This window comes from Nelumbo nucifera, chromosome 1 (assembly GCF_055504915.1).
Source record: "Nelumbo nucifera cultivar China Antique chromosome 1, China Antique-T2T, whole genome shotgun sequence".
Taxonomy (NCBI): domain Eukaryota; kingdom Viridiplantae; phylum Streptophyta; class Magnoliopsida; order Proteales; family Nelumbonaceae; genus Nelumbo; species Nelumbo nucifera.
The window spans coordinates 106,139,096-106,152,238 of NC_142649.1; positions in this window are offsets into that span (position 1 = coordinate 106,139,096).

A 13,143-nucleotide genomic window follows, 5' to 3' on the forward strand; every position below is an offset into this window, starting at 1 on the left:
AGCCAAACAATCTCACTACACGCAGAAGACATAGCTCTATACTTGGCTTTAGAAGAAGACTTAGAGACAGTTTTCTGTTTCTTGCACTTCCAGGAGATGAGAGAGTCACCCATGAAAACGCACCACCCAGTAGTGGATCATTGATGTATTCCATCATCCGAAGACAATGGTCGTGAACTTGTTGACCATTGGACATTTTTGTGGTCATGAACTGTTTCAAGACCTTTTGTCGAGTAGAGCGATTCTACTCTTCATACATCGTCCTGAGACTGTCCAATATGTCCTTGGCAAGTTCGATCTGATCAAACTGCCTCTGTATCGGTTTGTCCAAGGAGGCAATGATGTAACATCGGGCAAGGGAGTTTTTCTCTTCCCATTCTTGATAGTCTCTCCTTTGGGCCTCAAAAGCCCTATCACTTGGATTGTCCAGGGCAGGATTCTTTGCCACTTTTTCCAGCTTTTCAGAAGCTAGGACCAGCATAAGGTTCCTGTACCAGTCAGCATAGTTTGGGCCCTTCAACTTGTTGTCATGAAGCAGTTTTGCAATTGATCCGTTTGCCATTTTCTGATAAAAGAGCAAACATCACTCCACAACCTAATTTGATTCATGTTCATTTCATAGACATGGATTTTAATCTACGATCCATTTCCATTTATTCGTCTATGAGATTTCCCTCCTTTCTCAGTGACGGAGACTACGGGTTGTCTCTAGAAATGTGGGAAATCACATAGGGTTTATGGAGCCAACTGTTTCAGCTGCATAACCCCACCACCTTTCTGTGAAGGATCATATCCACTCATCATATGAGTTTTCCCTTTGGCCTCTATCAGACAAGGTTCAGAGCCATTTTGAGGTAAACCTTTCTGTCTAGTGAGTGCTTACCCATCATATTCGTGAACGCCAAGGTACCGTGAGAGAGTTCCCATTTTTTGGTGAAGCCCCTCCCATATCGGTCTATGACGCCCCTATCATCTTATGAAACACTCAGACAACCCCAACAGCAAATGGATAGCCCATTTTCTAGTGCGTTTCCTCATTACTGAAGGACCCATCCTCATGCTAATGATGGAAGGCCTTTAGAGAGTTCATCATATGAATCTCCCTATCACATGCACTCATATTAGCCAGAGGGAACAGTTAATTACGCCCTAGTTCTTATTTTAGGTCAAACCAAAGTGGCTCCCACTGACTTTCATAAAGCCAAATTTCGATGGGTCTAAATCGGCTAGGGTTCCGCACGTAACCTCTTGATGAGGTGTGGGGTCCACCACTGAGGGAGGTCATCCAATGACCAAAAGGGACACCATGACAATGATGTGCATTCAGCCATGGTGTGCGCAAGAGCCACTGTCGATTGAGCGTGGGCCAAGTACTTATGGCCCATGTAAGTAGCACATCACACATCCATACATCACATGTAGGGATAAATTGATCCAATCAATTAATCATCTGTAAGGCCCATTTGAAGCCAATTTTAAATCCATAATATTAACCATTAATATTATCTAGGTATGTGGGCCGAATGGTTCAGCCCATATAGCTTTAAATGTTAAGTGGGCTTTTAGCAGTTTTAACCTTTTAAAACTGGGCCTTTAGAGGTTGGGCCGAATTAACCATTTAATTAAACACCAATCCTTAGGCCCATTAGTGGGAAAATTAGGGCTAACTTTCAGCCTTGATTAAACCCAAGGTTCGGTTCAAACTATTTGAACCAATCTTGGTTTGAATGGGTCTAGGGTTTGATCTTTAATTAAACCTTTAATTCAAGAAAATAATCTGAAATTAAATACTAATAAAAGAAAAACAAGAATCAGTAATCAGGGCTGTTCGCACAATCCATCATGCAAAACAGAGGTTAGATCACAGAATGCAGTTTCAAAAAACTGCAAATCGCGGATAGCGATTCTCCCATCTGCGAAATCTCCTTCTTTGCGAAATCTCCTTTTTTGTGCCGCCATCTTCGATCCAAAATAAAATAAATAGAAATCCTATTTCTATTAATAATTACATCAGATCGAATACCTATACATTGAGTCTAGAAAATAAAAAAAATTATTTACAGACCAAAAATATTTAAAGAACTGCAAAATCGCAGGTTCCCTGCGCAAATCAAGAATTCGATCTCCTCTTGTACGAACAGCCCATAAATCAAGAATATCATAAAGAACAATTCTAAATAATAATCAGATTTATATAAAATTAATTTCAGATTATTTGCCCATTAATTTTGGGAACAGATTTCCCAAAACCCATATCTGCGCAAATCGGATAGAACACCTTCTGCCCATTTGCGCAGGTTCAGATCTGAAACAAACTGGTTCAAAATTTGAACCTGGCTCTGATACCACTGTAGGGATGAGAGATCCATCCCATGGACGCCCAAAGATTGCGGAATAAGGGGCGAATTTCAAAAATTTTTTCTCTCCCTTCAATTGGGAATTGCATTCCCTATTTAGAAAATCATATTTTCAAGGATCATTCTTGAACCTTAAACTGAATCAGATCTGAACCAAAAGGAGTAGGGGAGAATTATACCTGATATGGAGAAGTAGTATCTCCCAACGGAGGTGTTCACGCCCAAGGAAGGATCCAAAAACTACTCCCACTGAAGATGGCGTAGTGCATGATGGAGCAGAATCAATAGTGTTCTTCTCCAAGAACTCTGTCCTTCGCAAGAATCAGCAGGATGGTACGTGGGCACAGCTTCCATTCAATCCTTTCTCAGAGAACTGATGTCAAGATCCAATCTTGACTTCTCCCACAACTGTAGATCGAACTGGCAAACAGGGCGGCAAGAACAGGGAGGTGGCAAGAGAGTATTCGCAGGGTGCAGAATTTTCTCTTCTTGATTTCAGCTCTAAAGAAAATCTGATGTTGTGTGTATTCTAAAGGCTGCCGCCCCCTCCTTCCTTTGTTAACCTAAACAGATTAGCTCCTAATCCAATTACGAGCAACTTATCCAAATCATATTTGGATAAGACTTTTCTTTAGGTGATAGGGATAAACCCTTATCTTATCTGTAGATTAGATTAGCTTTCTCTTAATCTCATTAGGAGGTTTCTAGATCTGAATCATATTCAGAGCTGAACTCTCTGAGTGGATAGGATTAAGGCCCTATCCTATCTGCTAATCCATCTCAGAATTCGCCCCTTTAATTAACTAAATGAAAAGCCTAGTTCGAAATGGGCTTTAGGCCCATTAAGCTTATGTGCTCACTTATCCTTCCTAACTGCTGCCCAGTTGGGCTTCCTTGTATGGCATGGGACCCAAGCATTGATCTACACATCAGCCACATGGGTTCGGCCCAGCCTTTGTTACAAGGCCTGGCCGAATACACTGTTAAAGACAGTGCACCCCCTGAAACCCATCGAATGGGCTCTATGGGCCCAACACTTACCCTAAGTGGTCCCTGGGCCAAGGTTTTGACCCCTGCTAAGGATCTCACTGATTGGTACATCAAAGACAGCCCGATCCGACGCCTAGTGCAGTATCATAATCGAGTCTAGGGGTCAGATGTAATTTTCCAGTTTTGCCCATCAATCTCCAAGGTCCAGGGCAATACTAGAAATCTGGTCCAGTTCATAGATTCAATTAATCGTACACTGTATGTGCCTAGGGTCTCACCCTGGCAGCTGAGACAGGACACCCCAACTGACTTGGTGGCACCACAGTGTCAGCCTTGTCAGGATAGGTCTCCCCAGACCGACTCACTGACTGTGAACATTCTAAACTAACACAAGTCTCATTAAGTGTCCAGTTTAAGGGTATTACACAGAAACATACCGAGGGAACATGAATCAAATATGCACTTGTTTTCATTTACAATAAACTCATAAAGTACATCATTCTGATTGAAGCTAAGGGCGTACAAACTGTCTAACACAGCTGTGGCCCTCCACTCAACAACCCGCTCTGGGTCGAAGACCTTGAACTCCTCGTTCTTGGCCCCCTAGCTGTTGGCCTCACGAATGTCGAGCGCGGTAGCCTCGATAATTGACCCCAGCTCAGACTCACTGCGGGAAGAAAAGGAAGAGGAAGAAGAACAAGAGGAGTTAGTGGATGAGAAAGACATCTAACTAGATTCTATGGAAGTGTAGACTACGGAAATAAAGGAACACCGAGCCGAAGACTAGATCTTACCAAGCTCTACAAGTACTTTCTTCACAAATGACAAGGTGAGAATGCTCTTCACCCCCTTTTATAGGGCTCCTAGCGATCTAGATCAACAATGTAGATCAAACGCTGCCGTCTGGCAGCTCGGGAAGATGGAACGACACCATTGCTCCTCAAACGTGTGTAGCCTCGGGAGGTGAAATGACACTCCCGCCAACCCATCTTGGAAATGGTACGAGCGTTGAGCTGGCTGGTTCGCCTAGAAAACCGGTTCAACCCTAAGTCCCTCTTCATAAGTAGTATGCTAAACCGAACTTCAAATTCAAGTTCCTCTGTCGAGAACCAAAGATCCCTTCCATGCCACACCGCGACCGAGCACTACACTCTCGACTTTGGAATTGGGGGAGTGGTGTTTGGGTTATGGTTGGGCTAGCCCCGAGTACCACGTGTCACCTCTATGACCGCCTTATAATTTCAGCCACGTTGGCCCCATGTCATTGGATAAGCTCGACCAAGATAGGAGAGCATTGTACGGATAAGGAGTACAACTTCATTGAGGATTTGGTCTTATCTTGAAGACCTCGGCGGACAACCTCATCCCAACAACCCCAGAAGCCTCATCCGAATCGGACACGGATCTTTGGCTATAAGTAGGTAATCCCCACTCGAGGTAAGGGACTTTTGACTTTCTAGTATCCGTACTGTTACTCTTCTTGGACCAGCATTGCTCTCTCAACTGCTTGGCCAGATCACCCATTCTCCTCACTGACTTGAGCGTCAGAGTTACTACTCGGGGAATAACTCCTCAGGGCTCTGACTCTGTTCTTGGTTTCTAATCTTGCTGCATGGCTTCATCCTTCCACCTCGGCTTCATCCAGTTGGTGGGATTACCTAACTGTGGCCTCAATTCAGAACACCTCGGATCGAGCAGCATTAGATATCATTTGGAAAAGTTTGTCTATTATTTATAATCTATTAAAAACACTCATATGTAAATAAAATTTTATTTATATTTAAAAATAAAACATCTCATGCTTTGAAATTCTCTAAAGAACTTGTGTATATTTTATACTTTGGAGAAATATGTTGTTCAATATAATTTTCTCCAAAATTACAAAGTTTTACAAGAAGATTTTGGACTTCGTTTGGTCTCAAATTTTACAAGTGGCATATTGAAAGGAAAGAGCTTCAATATGAGTGTCTTTGACACGTCATGTGAACATAAAAGTTTGGCCACATCAGATTAGGAGTGACTCAGCCATGAGTTATCCAATTACTATTAACTTTTATGTCCAGCTAATGGTCTACTTATATATAGACTTGTGCTAGTGTAGGACAAACCTAAGACCGAAATTGATTGGAAAAATAGAGAAAATCAAGAAAAAAAAACACACAAATAGGAGGAGCATAAATCCATTATTGTAAATGGCAATAGAAAATAGTTGTGTAACATATTCTTCCATAAACCCTAAACGACAATATACGGGAGATCTCACTTATAGTATTTGCTCTCTGTCTTCTCATAGAAGTTGATGAAGGAAGATTTGGCCCGACCTCTTGACCACTCAACACGTGGCAGAAGCAACAGCTCGGCACGCTAGTACGCTCAAGGCGCGAGCTCTGAGAGGAGGAACCAGCGGTCCGAGCTCCCCAAAAGGAGCCCGAACTCTCCCTTTGACCCCGAGTCTTACGAGGAGCGCAAAGGGCAACAACCCGAACTGGCCCGCCCCAGGGCAATTCAAGCCACACCTCTATCCGAACTCAAGACTTCATCTCGCACACCACTCCAAGCACTTCATCTCCAGGACGTCGAACTGAACAACCGTACCTGACCTGACACCAAAGGAGTCTGTATCCTGAGGCGGTGCACCTGACTGACTTAGGATCTGATGCTTGACAGCCGCACTTCAATGGCCACTTGCCACCGCCACCTCTAGTCACAGAGACAACTCCGATAAAGAGAGCAGTGGCGGTTGTCTGCCTCAGCAGAGGTGATGACACCCGAACTGGCAGAAGTGCAGAGGTAATGATACCCGACCTGACAGGAGCTTGGGAGTGAGTGCGTGAAGTGGTTATAAAAGGCTCTCTTTCCCCCAAAGAAGGAGGTTTGTGATAACTTTGCGCCATCTGGTTTTTTATCTTTCCTTTGAGAAAATACTAACTTGAGCTTCGGAGCACTCTCACCGGGTTCCTCCCTGGAAATTACTCACTTTCTTCTCCGTTTCAACCACCTTTTGCTCTAGCCAGAGGCAAGATTGTTGACAACTAGGACTGGCCGGATTGTGCTTCATCAATTGGCGTCGTCTGTGGGAAAACGCTTCTAAAAGCCTCCCTCTAAAACTCTCATAACCCCTTTTTTCCAAGAAACCCCAACACTCATGGCTTCTTCCAGCAATGCCGGACGTAGCCCGGAGATGAACGCCACCGGGGAACAACTTCAAGTCCCCGTGGTGTGCACTGAACAGTACACCATCCCCCTTCCGGTGGATAGGATCCCCAAGCGGAATGCGCCACGAATAGTGGCACCCGTGAAACTTCCCGCCATGGACGTCCCCCTTCCTCTCCCTATCGAGAAAACCTTTACCGAACCAACTGCTGTCCCCCTGGCGACTAGCCAAAACTAGTTTGATGACTTGATGCAGTGCATGCGGGCAATGCAAGCCCAAATGCAGTAGTTCCAACAGCACCAAGTACTCCACCACATCTCTTAGTATCACTATCAGCAACAGTTCCCCCTCTGAACCAACCACAGCTTCCACCTCGGCACCCTGCTCCAAAGCCGGTTAAGCCCTCCCCTCAGGGCGGACGCCATCATTGAGGAGAAGCCTCCCAACTTCAATACCCCCCAAGAGCCAGGCCTCATCCCCGGGCTGAGGGGAAAGAAAAATCACCCCCGCCTCGCAGCTCGTCGGCGGGTCGGGAACCTCGCTCGCCAAGTCAGCACCTCGACACTCCAAGTCTGAGCTCCCGCCCACAGAGAACCGATTCAGCGTCCTAGCGGCGGACTACCAACAGTTTGGGCCCATCGAGCTCGGCAACACAGAGGCCAGCAGTGCTAGTACCAGGCCCACTTAGCAATGAAGATGCCAGCAACGTCGCCAAACTGCCACCCGTGTCCTGCCCGAGCTCCGAGGTAAAGAAGAGACAAGGTCGGACGAGGTAAAATCTGCCCCTATTCTCTTAGTCCCTTCCCCCCTCTCATCAGAACTCCTTGCAGTTCCCATGCCCAGAGATTTCAAACTCCCCCCTTTAGACAAGTATGATGGGTCCTTCAACCCCAACGACCACGTTGATGCCTTCCATTCCCAAATGCACCAAGCAAGGGCCAGTGAATCATGCATGTGTGTGGCCTTCACTACCACCTTCAGAGGGGTGGCCCGCACCTGGTACAGAAACCTGGCCCCCGGATCAGTAAGAAGCTGGACCCATTCCGTGCAGGTTTTCACCGTGCACTTCGTTATCAGCAAGCGGTGCCCCAGGACCGAGGAGAGCATCTTCGGAGTAGTCCAGAGGGAAGGAGAGTCCATCTGGGGCTACATCAAGCGGTTCAATGATGTGTGCTTGCAGATACCGCGACTGGACCCCGCGGTGTAGCTCACGGCAACAAAGAGAGGAGTGACACACAAGTAGTTCAAGTGGCACATGGTAGTTAGCCAGCCCGCGACCGTAGTTGAATTCCTTAAGCTCATGGATAAATTCATGTGAACAGAAGAGGAAATCAACCTATGGACCGAAAGCGGGATCAAGAAAAGGAAGAGGGAAGGCGAGCCCTCCAATCCAGATGACAGAAGAAGGAAAGATCTAGCCCGGGAGACAAAGCCGAGCCAGCCATTTCGAGCTCCCTTAGCAGCTCGGATGGACTACACACCCTTAAACGTGAAGCGGGCTGAGATCTTGATGACGATCAAAGACGCCCCGTACGTAAAATGGCCACCTTGCCAAAAAGGGAACCCAAACGAGAGGAACAAAAACTTGTACTGCAGTTTCCATAGAGACCACGGTCATAGTACCGAACATTGTAATAATCTCCGAGACGAGATTGAGGGACTCATCCGTTGCAGGTACTTGAGAAATTTTGTATAGCATAATAATAAGAATAATAATAATAATAATAATAATAATAATAATAATAATAATAATAATAATAATAATAATAATAATAATAATAATAATAATAAGACAGGTTAGCAAGGGGAGCACGGTAAGGATGCCCCCAAGTCCTGCAGCAGGCCAGCCGAACCGTCGCAAAGCAGCGTCCGGAGGAGAGGCCCGTTCGGGGAACCATCCACGTGATAGTGGGAGGTTCAGTGGTAGCGGGTTGTACTTTGGCAGCAGCCCGGGCGTCAGTTCGCGAAGCTGCCCGAGAAGAACAGAACCCCATACAATGCCATAATAGGGCGGCCAATCACTCATGTCCTACGGGCAGTGGTCTCCACCTACTACTTGGCAATGAAGTTTCCTACAGACTTCGGGGTGGGGGTAGCGCGGGGTGACCATCTTGAAGAACGAGCTTGACCCACAAAAGAAATGGTCGCAATCCCAACTTCAGCTGCGGACTCGGCTCGGACACTACAGATCAGTGCTTCCGTCCAGGAACCTCTACGACTCGAACTGGAGAGTTTCTTACTTCAAAATTTAGATATTTTTGCATGGTCCGCGGCCGATATGCCCGGTATTGACCCCAGCCTTATAACTCACAAATTTAATACTGACCCTATAGTCAGACCCATTAGATAGAAGAAATGCAACTTAGCCCCAGAACGCTGGAGGGCGGTCGACGAGGAGGTCAAAAATCTCCTTGCAGCAGACTTCATAAGGGAAGTTCATTACCCGAGCTGGGTAGCTAACCCAATGCTGGTAAAAAAGGCAAACGGCAAGTGGCGCATGTGCGTCGACTACACCGACCTGAACCGAGCTTGCTCGAAAGATTGCTTCCCCCTCCCCAGAATTGACTGCCTAGTGGATGAGACCTCGGGACATGAGTTGCTAAGCTTCTTGGACGCCTACTCAGGCTACAACCAAATCAGGATGGGCCAGTCCGATGAGGAAAAAACCACCTTCATAACCGAGTTTGACCTATACTGCTACAAGGTCATGCCCTTCGAATAGAAGAATGCTGGGGCGACCTTCCAAAGACTTGTGAATAAGCTGTTTCAGCCCTTAATTGGCACGAAGATAGAATGTTATGTAGACGACATGGTCGTCAAGACACAGTTTTCACATGAATTAATACTAAACTTAGATTCTGTCTTCCAAATTCTGCGTCAATTTAGCATGAAACTGAACCCAAACAAGTGTGTCTTCGGAGTCACCTCGGGTAAGTTCCTAGGGTACATCGTTAATCGGCGCGGTATTGAGGCCAACCCGGACAAGATAAAGGCCATCCTAGATATGAGACCACCCCAAAAAGTAAAAGAGGTTCAGAGGCTAAATGGCCGCATAGCCGCTCTGAACTGCTTCATGTCCAAGTCGGCAGACCGCTGCTTGCATTTCTTTAAAGCAATTAAAGGCAAAGGGTTCGAATGGACCCAAGACTGCCAGCTCTCGTTCGACGAGCTAAAGAACTACCTCACTAGTGTGCCGGTCTTAACCAGGCCCGAGGAGGGCGAGTTGGTCAGTTCGGTACTAATAAAAGAAGTAGATCAAGTCCAACGACCCATCTATTATGTTAGTAAAATTCTGCAGGGAGCAGAGACGAGATACCCGCAGATAGAAAAGCTGGCATACGAGTATGACCTCCAGTATAAGCCACGAACTGCTATTAAGGCCCAAGCCTTAGCAGATTTTATTATCGAGTTCACATTCAGCCTCGAAGTCCCTAGGTCGGTTGAGCCCGAGATCCCCAATTCGGGTGAGCCCGGACCTCCCAGGCCAATAGAGTCCGATCCCCGTGAGATAGCAGCCAGGGAGGCATCTCTCCTAGTTAGGCCAAACGCGAACTAGGATGAGGAGCCCTGGATCCTTCATGTAAATGGCTCCTCGAACCAACAGGGCAGCGGGGCTGGAATAGTCCTACGCAGCCCGGGTGGCACGAAATTGGAATACGCGCTACGCTTTGAGTTCGCGGCATCCAACAACGAGGCGGAGTATGAGGCATTGATAGCCGGGTTGGCCCTAGCGCAAAAGGTAAGAGTGAAACACATAGTTATCTACAGTGATTCCCAGCTTGTGGTCAACCAGGTTACGGGCGAATACGAAGCACGGGAGCTAACTATGATCGCCTACTTGGCAAAGGTAAAGGAGGCTTTGCTCAACTTCCAGTCACACTTCATCAAGCAAATCCCGAGGTCAGAGAACACTGAGGCCGACACCCTATCCCAGTTAGCCAGCATCAGTCACAACGCCATGAGAATCGTGTACATAGAGGACGTACCTCGGCCTGGCATTCTCGGTAGGGCAGAGGAGGTTGCTCCCATCTTTAAAGCAGAGCCGTGCTGGATCGACCCACTCGCGAGCTTCTTGCTAGATGGGACCCTCCCTGTGGACCACAATGCAGCCAGAAGGGTGCAACGCCAGGCAGCCAAATATGTCATAATTGACGAACGGTTGTACCGATGGTCCTACACGCTCCCCTACCTGCGTTGCTTGCAACCTACCGAAGTCGAGCTCGTACTCCACGACACTCATGAAGGTCTGTGCGGCAGACACTTGGGGGTAGGGCCCTCGCACAGAAGGCACTTCGACAAGGGTACTATTGGCCAACGATGAAAGCAGAGGCCGTCGAGCTCGTCAGAAAACGCGACAAGTGTCAAAAGCATGCCAATATTCACCAACAGCCTGCCACCAACCTCAAGTATCTCACTAGTCCATGGCCCTTTGCGCAATGGGGCCTCGACCTCCTGGGGCCATTCCCGCCAGCAACAGGTGGGAGGATGTTCCTAGTGGTGGCGGTAGATTACTTCACAAAGTTGGAAGAAGCTGAACCTCTCGCAACAGTTACAGCTCGAAACGTACAAAACTTCTTTTGGATGAACATAGTATGTCGCTTCGGGTTACCTCGGGTACTGATCTTCGATAATGGCAAGCAGTTCGAGGACATCAAGTTTCAGGAATGGTGCCATGATATGGGGATTCGGTAGAACTTCACATCGGTCGCGCACCCGTAGGCAAATGGTCAAACAGAAGTGATGAACAGAGCTATCCTCCGCGCACTAAAAGCATGACTAGACCGAGCTAAAGGGTTATGAGCGGACAAGCTACCAAGTGTTCTATGGGCTCACCGAACTACAGACAAAACCACCATGGGAGAGACCCCCTTTAACCTCACCTACGGCACTGAAGCGGTAATCTCGGCGGAGATCGAAGTACCTACACTACGACTAGAAGCATATGACGATTAGACAAACGGAGACAAGCTACGTACCAACCTCGACCTACTGGACGAGGTAAGAGACCTCACATACATCTGGACCACAGCTTACCAGCAAAGAGTAGCTCGATACTACAATGCCAGAGTAAATAAGTGGAACTTCCGCGTCGGCGACCTGCTTCTCCGTAAGATCATGGCACCGAGCCCGGCATGGGCAAACTTGGACCGAATTGCGAAGGGCCCTACCGAGTAAAGAGAGTGCTCGGGGGAGCATACGAGCTCGAAACATTAGAGGGCAAACAAGTACCCCGAGCGTGGAATGTCGTTAACTTAAGACGATACTACCTATAAATTACCAAGTGAAGTGGACTTGGAGTCGCTATCAGAGCCTAAGGGTTAGAATGACGAGCTAACAAGGACCTCAGCACTATAAGACTTAGTCACCCCTTCGGCATGGGCACGCAAAAGCAAAATGCTAACACCAAGCTGACAGGCAAAATGAAAACAGCAAACTGATAAGGACCTCGGCATCTCATCATCAGAGGCATATAGTCAGTTCGGCAATATAGTCAGTTCGGAAAAAAAAGGGTGACAACAACTTAATCAAAAGAACATTTCATTACAAAATACTCTGTTTACATTCCAAAAAAAAAAATTCCAGCAGTCCGACAAATCTCAGTCCTCACCCTCGGAAGGCACGTCGATGATACCCGAGGGTCCTGCCTTATCCTCAGAATCCGGTTCACCATTAGTCGCGTTGGCCATCTCCTGAGTAATGCGTGAAGTAGTTATGGCGCTGATGTCGAGCTCGGGGTACGTATTCCTGATCATCCACTGGCTCAGTTTAAAACCCCTTCTGTACAAGCCCACCATTAGGTCGTCAAAGCGTGGCGCGGTGATATAGTCTTCAACTGGCTTCTTCTTGGCATCCTCGATGCCTTGAGAAAAGATCTTTGTCCTCTCCCTAATATCCTCTTGAAGGTATTCGACCTGATGCTGCAAGTCCAGCCTTAGGTCCGTCATGTGCTTCACTACCACTCCCATGGCCTCGGTGTCTCTCTGAGACCTCGCCAGCCTGGCCTGTGCAACGCGAGAAGCCGCTTCGGCAGCCCGAGAAGCCGCTTCGGCAGCGCGGGAAGCCTCTTCGGAAGCTCGTGCCCGCCTCGAGCTCCTTTCCGCTTTGGCCGCTAAGGCATGGATGGGGGAGTTCACCTACCAAAAGGAAAAATAATGAGAATGTTCAAAGAGCAATAGCAAGAAAGGTAATGACAAGGAGCCCGACAAGAAGTCGCTGACTTACCACCATGGCATAAGAGGCAGCACGCCCAACTACATAGTTCAAAGGAAGCTCGGACCACGTCGCGACCTCCTTAGGGTAAACGGCCTCCCTACTTTTTTGAAGAGCGTGGTTCGGCGACAACACGCTCTTGAACTCGCCTTGGCCTCCCGAGCTTGAAGGCTCAGCTCGCGTATAAGCAGTCTCAGTGTAAGGAGGAGTCCCCATATAAGCAGCCTCGACGTAAGGGGCCCCTGCCGCTTGTTGTACTGGTGGGGCCATCTCGGGCTCCCTGGGCAGATCCACTGGTGGGTAGCCCGGTACCTCAGGCTCCGCATCTCGGGGCAGTTCCGCACGAGTTCGTTTGGCAACTCGCTTCCTCCTCTTCATGGCATGAAATAGGTTCCCACCGCGAGTCTTTTCTGCGTCCATCACACCTGCAAA